The sequence below is a fragment of the Rhinopithecus bieti genome, unplaced genomic scaffold (assembly GCF_001698545.2).
Source record: "Rhinopithecus bieti isolate Rb0 unplaced genomic scaffold, ASM169854v2 scaffold_10401, whole genome shotgun sequence".
NCBI classification, from domain to species: domain Eukaryota; kingdom Metazoa; phylum Chordata; class Mammalia; order Primates; family Cercopithecidae; genus Rhinopithecus; species Rhinopithecus bieti.
This window is the reverse complement of record NW_016806516.1, coordinates 41,802-51,941: the sequence shown is the minus strand read 5'-3', so window position 1 is coordinate 51,941 and position 10,140 is coordinate 41,802.

Here is a 10,140-nt window from a genome sequence, read left to right as displayed (position 1 = left end):
TGTAATCACTTCAAATCTTGAGAATGATAAAATTTGCTGCGGGGACATTTCTATTAGTGACTCTATTATAATGTGATAGAATCGGATGGTCCCACTGGATTTACATAACTCTGCATCTGATTCAAAAATTAGAGAATTCCAGAGTAAAGAAATCATAATTTTGTACAACTTCTAAATACAATAAAAAATATATTTTGTGAAGTTCCCATGCCACACAAAAATAAGAATGCAGTCAATAAGGACAGTATAGTGTCCTTTAATATAATTTTTTAATTGATGTCATGTAATCTAGATGAAAGAAAGTGCAATATGAAAAAAATCCATAAAATAGATAGATTAATATTAATATTTTCCTATGAATATCCTTTTGAAGGAACTAACCCTATCATTCAATTCTAAGTCTTAATAAAGCAGAAAGGGAGTTGGGAAGTCATATGACTTGGTTCTACAAGAACCAGTTAGTAAATCTGAGTAAGACTGGCATAGATATGATAATCAAATCCAGATCTATTAATGATACTGCCATGAAAAGCATATAAATATAAAAATAAAAGGACAAGAATAGAGCCCTGAGGGACCACACATTTTACAGTAACTGTTTCTGATGAACTGGTACCCAATATACTACGCTGTGTCTGCTGACAAAGATAATTACATTTCAAACCAATTTAATGCTGTCTCAGAAATTCCAACTCACGTTTCTGGAAGATCTAACAATATATCACTGCCTACTGTGTCAAAGGTGAGTGATAGATCTAACTTTGAGAGTAGGCAACTGTTTTTTCCCAGCAACTCTCATATATTACTGAACATAAACAGGTAACTTAGTGGGAATCCCAAAATCCACGTTGGAATTTTATCAAATATTAATCATAGATAATTGAGTCTTCAGGCAAAAGAGCAAACATATTTCCATTATTTCTTTTTTTTTTCCTAAAAGAAATAAGAACTAGAAAACCTGTGTCAAAATCTAGCAGGTACCTAACTAATAATCTTAAACATTTGTTGAATAAATTTTTATTCATACATGTATACCATTTCAACAGTCAATGAACTAGAGAAGTAAAAGACATATAGAATATTAGTAGGTTATAATATTCTCCTTATTAAAATTACATTCTGCCCTCGTTTTCAAGTATGAATAGGGTCAAATAACTCCTCAAAGCAGATAAAAGCAAGACAATATAACTGAATAACAAAGTTTCCCCAAAAATACAGAGAATTGTTTGTGTATTTCTTTGAGGACTTGTTTTGAGTTAACATTTTTAAGAATAAAAAAGTTAAGATTTATATATGTGATGAATATAAGTCCATACATTCAGATGTGTGAATAAAAATAATTTTCACTATTTTCTTGCAATCAACAACCATCTCACTGAAATATGAAAACGTCAGTTCTACTCATTCTATTGTACTTCCCTTGGCAGGAATGCCATGGTTATCAATCAATGCCAACTGCCACAAAAACATCTGCTTTCCTAATCGTAGTAGTACTTTCAATTTTGCCATTTCTGCTGTCTCTAAGCCCTTCTTTGTGCCTAGTAACCACTTCTCCATCTTCGTGAAACAAGTTCCCTGAACCAAATTCCCAGCTATTTTCTGCCCTAACCTTACCCACAGCAGAGGTATGACTATTACAAAGTTGTTATCAACATTCATGTACATGACTTTGTGTGAATGTAAGTCTTCTTTAGTCTCAGGAACATGGGTAAAAGTGGCATTGCTGACTCATGTGGTAGGTATATGTTTAACTGATTAAAAATTGCCCATCTATTTCCAGACTGTATCACTTTGCATTCTCACCAGCAATGTATGAAAATTACAGTTGTTCCACATCTTTACCACACTTGATACTGTATTTTTTTATTTTAGTCATTCTAGTAGGTGTTTAGTAGTTATTTCATTAGAATTTTTCTAATGGATAATAGTGTTGAATATAGTTTATGTAATTATTTTTCACACTTACAACTCTTTGATGAAGTGTCCAAGTTTTTGTCTATTTATTTATTTATTTAGAGACAGAGGCTTGCTGTGTCGCCCCAGCTGGAGTACAGTGGTGTGATCTCAGTTCACTGCAACCTCTGCCACCTGAGTCCAAGCGATTCTCCCATCTCAGCTTCCCTAGTAGCTGGGACTACAGGTGTGCACCACCACACTTGGCTAATTTTTTTACACTTTATTAGAGATGGGATTTCACCATGTTGCCCAGGCTGGTCTTGAACTCCTGAGCTCAGGCAATCTGCCCACCTCAGCCTCCCAAAGTGCTGGAATTACAGACATGAGCCACCACACTCTGCCCTTAATTGGGTTATTTTCTTATTATTGAGGTTTAGGAATTCCTCATATTTGTCAGAGACATGACTTGCAAGTACTCAATCTGTAGCTTGTCTTTTTATTTTCTTGATAGTGTCTTTGGTTAAAAAAAAAAAAAGTTTTAGTTTAAAATAAGTCAATTTTCCAAAAATTTTTCTCATGAATCATGCTTTTCACATAATTTCTAAAATTTCTTGGCCTAACCTCAGAGGAGGAAGATTGACTCCTATGTTTTCTATTAAAGCTTTTATAGATTCATGTTTTAAATATAGATCTGTGATCCATTTTGTATTAACTCTTGTGTAAGGAATAAAGTTTAGGTCTAGGTTTATGTGTTTTCAAATGGATGACCCATTGTTCCAACAGTATTTATTTAAAAGGCTCATCTTTCTTCATTTAAGATGCTTTTGCATCTTTAACATTAATCAAATGGCCATATTTTGTAAGTCAGTTTTTTTATTCTCTATATAGTTCCCTTGATTCATGTGTCTATCTCTTTGTCGTTACTACACAGTTTTTATTACTGTCCATGATGGATATTGATCAATTATTTTTTAATCAAGTAAGTTCGCTTAACATGTTTTATTTGGTCAATTGGTGCTATCAAACCCCTTAGTGAAAAGAATCTTTTATTTGGTTGAGATGGGGGAAAATGGCTAGTGTGGTAAAGAATGTACATATGGGACCTGGCCTCCAAGATTAGGGCAAAGAGTCCATCTAGGAGAAGTTGGCGGATACTAAAGACCAATATTGCTCACCTGAAAATGAATGTTAGTCATATTTTGTAGAGTTTGAATCTATTTATATGCAGTATAATTCTTATGAAATATTGAAGGACATCCCATGCAGATATCTGTAACTACTTTTTATGTAATTCTCTATTTGCTGAAACTTCTAGCTGTCTCAGTTTCCCTGAATTCCAGTTTCCAGCTCCAACTCAGCATGGCCAACAGACTCTATTTAGGTTTCCCTCACTGTGCTCATAATCTAGAAACTCCCACTGGGCAGAAAACTTGGGTGACATTGGGGCTCACCATCTTTGTTTTGCTTTTCTCAGAGGTAAGAGCCCATTGTCATTGTCACACAAAACAGTCACTCCATGTGTGTTTTTACTTGCTCGTTGTTTACAGTAGAAGATTAAGTCTAATACTTAAATCATTATCATAGCTGGAAGTAGTATTCCATTTTGAAAAAATGTTTAACTCCTTTGAATAATATTGAGTTGGGCCTGTGTATATATTTATGTGAATAACAAATAAAACCATATTAATATTTGCATACAGATATTTGTGTGAACATAAGATTTTACCATGTGATTGCTAGGTGTAGTAAGGGTATGGTAACTTTCTAGGGAACACTTGTAAAGTGATTGTACCATTTGCATTTTTACCATCAATGGATGAGATTTCCATTTGCTGCTCCCATCTTCATGGTTTGTTGGTTTTTGTCAAATTATTATTTCTGTTCTATGAGATTTGACTTTAGTTTGTGTTTCCCTAGCAACTAATGGTGTTGAACATATTTTGTGTGCTTATTTTCTATCTGTATGTCTTCTTTGGTAATGGGTCTGTTCAAATCATTAGAACATATTTTTAACTGGGATGTTTACTTTCTTATGGTTTTTTATGTCATTGTATTTTTAAATTTAAACTTTTATTTTAGATACAGGAGGTACATGTGCAGGTTTCTTAGATAAGTATATTGTGTGATGCTGAAGTTTGGGGTATGAATCACATCACACAAGTAGTGACCATAATACTCGTATGTAGTTTTTGATCCTCATCCTCCTTCCACCATCCACCCTCAAGTAGGCCTCAGTGTCTGTTCTTCTTCTTTCTGTGTTCAATGTTCAGCTACCACTTATAAGTGAGAAGGTGCAATATTTAGTTTTCTGTTCCTACGTTAATTTGCTTAGGATTATGGATTATGGCCTTTATCTGCATCCATGTTGCTGCAAAGGACATGATTTCATTATTTTTTATGGCTGCATAGTAGTCCATAGTATATATGGACCACATTTCCTTTAATCAGTCCACCATTGATGGGCACCTAGGTTGATTTCATGTCTTTTCTATTGTGAATAGTGTGGTGATGAATATACGAGTGCATGTGTCTTTTTGGTAGAATGAATTATTTTCATCTAGGTATATACCCTATAATGGGATTGCTGGGTTGAATGATAGCTCTGTTTTAAGTTCTTTGAGAAATCACCAAACTGCTTTCCACAGTGGTTGAACTAACTTACATTCCCACCAGTAGTGTATAAGCATTCCTTTTTCCCCACAGCCTCACCAGCATCTGTTGTTTTCTGACTTTTTATTAATAGCCATTCTGACTGCATAAGATGGTATCTCATTGTGGTTTTGGCGTGCATTTTTCTGATGATCAGAGATGTGAAGCATTTTTTCATGTTTGTTGGCTGCTTGTACGTATTCTTTTGAAAAGTATCTGTTTATATTCTTTGTCCATTTCTTAATAGGATTATTTGGTTTTTGCTTGTTAATTTGTTTAAATTTCTTATAGATTCTGGATATTAGACCTTTTCGGATGCAGTTTGAAAATATTCTATTCCATTCTGTAGGCTGTCTGATTACTCTGTTGATAGTTTCTTTTGCTGTGCAGAATCTCTTTAGTTTAATTACATCCCCACTTGTCAATTTTGGTTTTGTTGCAATTGCTTCTGGAAACTTAGCCATAAATTCTTTGCCAAGGCTAACGTCAAGAACAGTATTTCCTAGGTTTTCTTCTAGGATTTTTACAGTTTGAGGTTTTTACATTATTGAGTTTTGAAATTCCTTCATATATTCCTAATTAAAATTCTATACTTGATTCAAATATTTACAACTATTTTCAGCTAGTCTGTGGTTTGCCCTTTCCTTCTCTTAACAATGTGTCTTTGAAAGACATGTATTTTACTTTGATAAAGTTCAAGTTCTTAATTTTAGTGAATTGTGCTTTTTTAAAATTTTACCAAAGAAATCTTTACCAAAGGCAAATCACAAAGATTTGTTTCACAAAGTTTGCTTTCATAATTTGTTCCTAGTTGTATGTATTTACCAGGTTAGCGCGATCTATAATCCATTTGAGTTAATTTTTCTTGCTATATCAAAGTTTTGTTTTGTTTTTTATTTGCATATAGAGATCCAGTTGTTCCAGCACCATTTGTTGAAAAGGTAATTCTTTCTCCATTGAATTGCCTTCATATCTTTGTCAAGAATCAACTAATTTTATTTGCGTGAGGCTATTTCTGAATTCTATATTCTGTCTTATTGGTCTGTTTGTAATTTCATCAAAGCTGCATTGACAATTTATTGTAGTTTCATAGTAAGTCTTGAAATAACTTAGTGTGAGCTCTAAACTTTGTTTTTTGTTTTTTTTTTTTTTTTTTTTTTTTTTTTTTTTTTTTTTTTTTTTTTGCCTTTCCAAATAAATTTTAGAATTAACTTGATAATGTCTAAAAAATATTACGTGGATGTTTTTGGAAGTTCTTTGAATTTATATATTATTTAGGAGAAAAGTGAAATCTAAACAATGTTGAATCTTCCAATTCAAAAACACATCTCTCTCCATTTACTTGCATCATCTTTTGACTTTTTTCATCTGTATTTTGTAATTCTCGGCATAAAGGCCTGGAACATGTTTTATTAGATTTACATAATTTTGTGTGCAGTTGTAAGTAATACATATTTTATTTCAATCTACAATTCTTTAATGCTGGGATATAGAAATTCAATTGATTTTTGTTTATTGACCTAGCAACCTGAAACATTATTAAAGTAACTTATTAGTTTGGTAACTCTTCTGTAGATTCTTTGGAGTTTTCCATGTAGGCAATTATGTTGCCTGTGAATGGAGGCAGTTTCTTTCCAACTTGTATGCTTTTAATTTTTTTAACCTTATTGAACTGCCTAAAACCTCCCATAATATGTTGAATATGAGTTGTGAGAGCAATATCTTTTTAGACCCAATCTTAGGTGGAAAAAATTGTCTTTTACTAGTAAGCACAATGCTAGCTGAAGGGTTTTGTGTAGATGTCCTTTATCAACACGAGGATGCTCCCTTCTGCTCCTAGTTTGCAATGCTTTTTTTTTTTTTTTGAAACAGAGTCTCGCTCTGTCGCCCAGGCTGGAATGCAGTGGCGCGATCTCGGCTCACTACAACCTCCACCTCCTTGGTTCAAGCAGTTCCCCTGCCTCAGTCTCCCAAGTAGCTGTGATTACAGGCGCATGCCACCACACCTGGCTTTTTTTTATTTTTTATTTTTTTTGTATTTTTAGTAGAGACAGGGTTTCGCCATGTTGGCCAGACTGGTCTCGAACTCCTGACCTCAGGCAATATGCTCACCTTAGGCTCCCAAAGTGCTGGGATTACAGGCGTGAGCCACTGCACCCAGTTAGAAATGCATTTTTAATTATGGATTGGTGTTGAATTTGGTCAAACATTTTTCCTGCATCTATGAAGATTGGAGTATGCAGGTAAATGTTGAACAACTGATAATTATTCTGGAAGACGAAAGCTATAAACAGCGCTGCTATTAACATTCATATATAAGTAGTGTTTTAAGTATCTGTCTTCAATTCACTACAGTTTTCTTTGAATTAGTGTTAATATGGGTGTGGTTTCTTAATGCTTTTGCATTCGACCTATTTACATTTTTATATGTTTGTAGGCATCACAAAGCTGTGTCTTGCTTTTTATTAATCTATCTGGAAAAAAATCAGAAAAGAAAATTTAATTGAGGCACTTAAACCATTTGCATTTAAGATTTTACTGGTACTTTTAGTTTGAATCTACCAAATAGCTATTTGTGTGCTATGATTATCACCTTTTCCTCCTCTCCTGCCTCCTTTTGGATTAATGTCATATGTTGTATGATTCCACTTTATGTTCTTTGTTGACAAATTAGCTATACTATTTGTATGGGCTCCTTCAGAGTTGATAAAATACATCTTTAGCTATCATAATCTACCTTCAAGTCATACCATCAAGTAGTCTTAACTTAGAGCCCAAAAACCTTAACACAGTATACTTCAACTACCATACCTCCCTCTTGGGCTTGGTTTTATTGTCGTATATTTGTTTCCATCTATTTACAAACTCCACAATATTTTTCATTATTCATTATTTTTCTTGTGAACTGTCAATTATCCTCTAAAGTAATTTTAAATAATAAGTAATGATATTTATCCATACAATTATCATTCCTAATGACCTTCCCCTTTACGTAGATTTGTATTTCCATCTGGTATTATTTTTTTTTCTGCATGAAGGACTTCTTTTAACATTTCTTCATTCAAAATGAAGGCAAAACAAAGACTCTTTAAAATATACAACTCAAAACCTGCTATCCATCCAATAAAAGTATAAGGCAAGCCACATATGTAATTGTTAATTCATAATACCTGCATTAAAATGGCAAAAAGAGGCAAAATTAATTTCAGTAATGTATCTTGTTTAATGTAATATAATCAAAATATTATTATTTCAATACATAAGTATTAAAAATAACAACAGGCTGGGCTCAGCGCCCCTCCTGTAATCCCAGCCCTTTGAAAGACCAAGATGGGAGGAATACTTGAGGCCAGGAGTTCAAGACTAGCCTGGGCAACATAGCAAGACGCCATCTCAAAATTTAAAAAAAAAAAAAAGAAATTGCTGGAAATGGTGGCATGTGCCTGTAGTCCCAGCTACTACAGAAGACTGACGTGGTAGGATCACTTGAGCACAGGAGATTAAGGCTGCAGTGAGTTATGTTTGCTCCACTACACTCCAGCCTGGATGATATAACAAGAACTTGTTTCTACAAATAAATAAATAATGTATTAATAATAAGAATAATAAATTATATAATGTTTTTGTACTACTTCTTCAATATCTGATGAGACATTATACTCACAGCATATCTTAATTTGGACTGTTTACATTTTAAATTCTCAAAAGTCCCATACAGGTAATGGCAACTATTTCAGGACATCAAGGGTATAAACTATTATAATTAGCTAAAACAACTATGGTCATTTTTGTTGGCTGAAAACAGAAACCATAGGCAAAGTAGAAAGTAACCAATAGATATTTTGTAGGCAACAACAAAGTATATTACACGAACCTCATATGTCCTCTTTTCATGAATTCTTAGTTCTCATAATTATAATAATTATCTCATCTTGAATTAAATTAAATTAATGAAATTTAATTTAATTGGATTTATGATGCCCAAGATTTTGATTTTAGGACTACGAGAGATGGAATCAGCTGGCCAGGCCTGAAGCAATAGAGATTGCCATCTCTTTTCTTAGTTTATAATATACAAAAAAAAACTGAACCAATTATCCAGGTACTACATGTAGCTGGTACCTGGGGCAAACCTCTCATGAAACGTTTGGGGACAACTGAATCTGTGTGGCTTTAACACAGATCGTCTCCTCATGATCTTTTTCTTGATGACATGCAATTCCCTATGAATCCTTTCTCCAAGGTCTTCCAAGCAACTAAGTGCAGGTTGAGCACCCCAACCCTAAAATCTGAAAACCAAAATGCTCCAAAATCTGAAACTTTTTGAGCACCAACAAAGTACCACACATGGAAAATTCTACACATAAGTATGTAACACAAACTTTGCTTAATGCACATCATTTAAAACACATTGGCCAAGTTGGGAGGATTGCTTAAGGCCAGGAGTTCAAGACTAGCCTGGGCAACATAACAAGACCCCACCTCTACAAAAAATAAAGTTAGCTGGGTGTGGTGCCACATGCCTGTAGTCCTAGTTGTTCAGGAGGCTGAGGCAGAAGGATGGCTTAAACCCAGGAGTTCAAGGTTGCAGTGAGCTATGATTGTGCCACTACACTCCAGCCTGGACAGAAAGACACTCTGTCTGAAAAAAAAAAAGAAAAAGAAAACAAAAATATATTGTATAAAATCACTTTCAGTCTACATGTATAAGGTGTATATGAAACATGAATGAATTTTGGGTTTAGATATGTGTCTTATCCCCAAAATATTTTATTTCATAGATATAAATATTATAAAATCTGAAAAAATTTGAAGTCTGAAACAATTCTGGTGTCAAGCATTTCAGATAAGAGATACTAGACCTGTATAAATTATTTGGATTCCTCAAGTCCTTTGGTTAGCCCTTGTACTAACCAAATACACTCATAATGGGAGAGTTTTAACATTAAATTTTGAGTGGAGGGTTTGGTCTTGTTTGCACCTTTTTCCAAAATGTGTTTTGCCTTTTTCATGTTCTTGTTTCCTTTTATATCCTATTCCAACATTTATAAAAAGTGGTCTCTATATGTGACCATTGGTCTAGTGGTAGGATGAAGATAAAATATTTACCTGTCTTATAGACCTCCTGCCAACCTGAAACAATGTTTCCATTCTGGAACCTGCTGCCTTGGAAAGAATGAAAGACTGAAACTTTAATATTCCCAGGAGTCTAGTAGATTTTCCAACAAAATATTTCCCCTCACAGCCAGAACTATCAAGGCTGTATATTTAAATATCTAAACAGTTAAATCAATGTTGTTCAACAAGATAACCCCATAGACATGAATCTCTTAACACTCAGCAGATATTTAGGTAAGAAAACTTGAGAACTGATATAGAAGCAGAGGAAATAGCACATAGAAAGTTATTCTCTAACATTCTTCCTATTCTAATTCTATTTTTAGAAAAAAATAACTGTCATGTATCTTTTTCTTTTTTTTTTTTTTATTATACTTTAAGTTCTAGGGTACATGTGCATAACGTGCAGGTTTGTTACATATGTATATTTGTGCCATGTTGGTGTGCTGCACCCATCAACTCGTCAGCACCCATCAA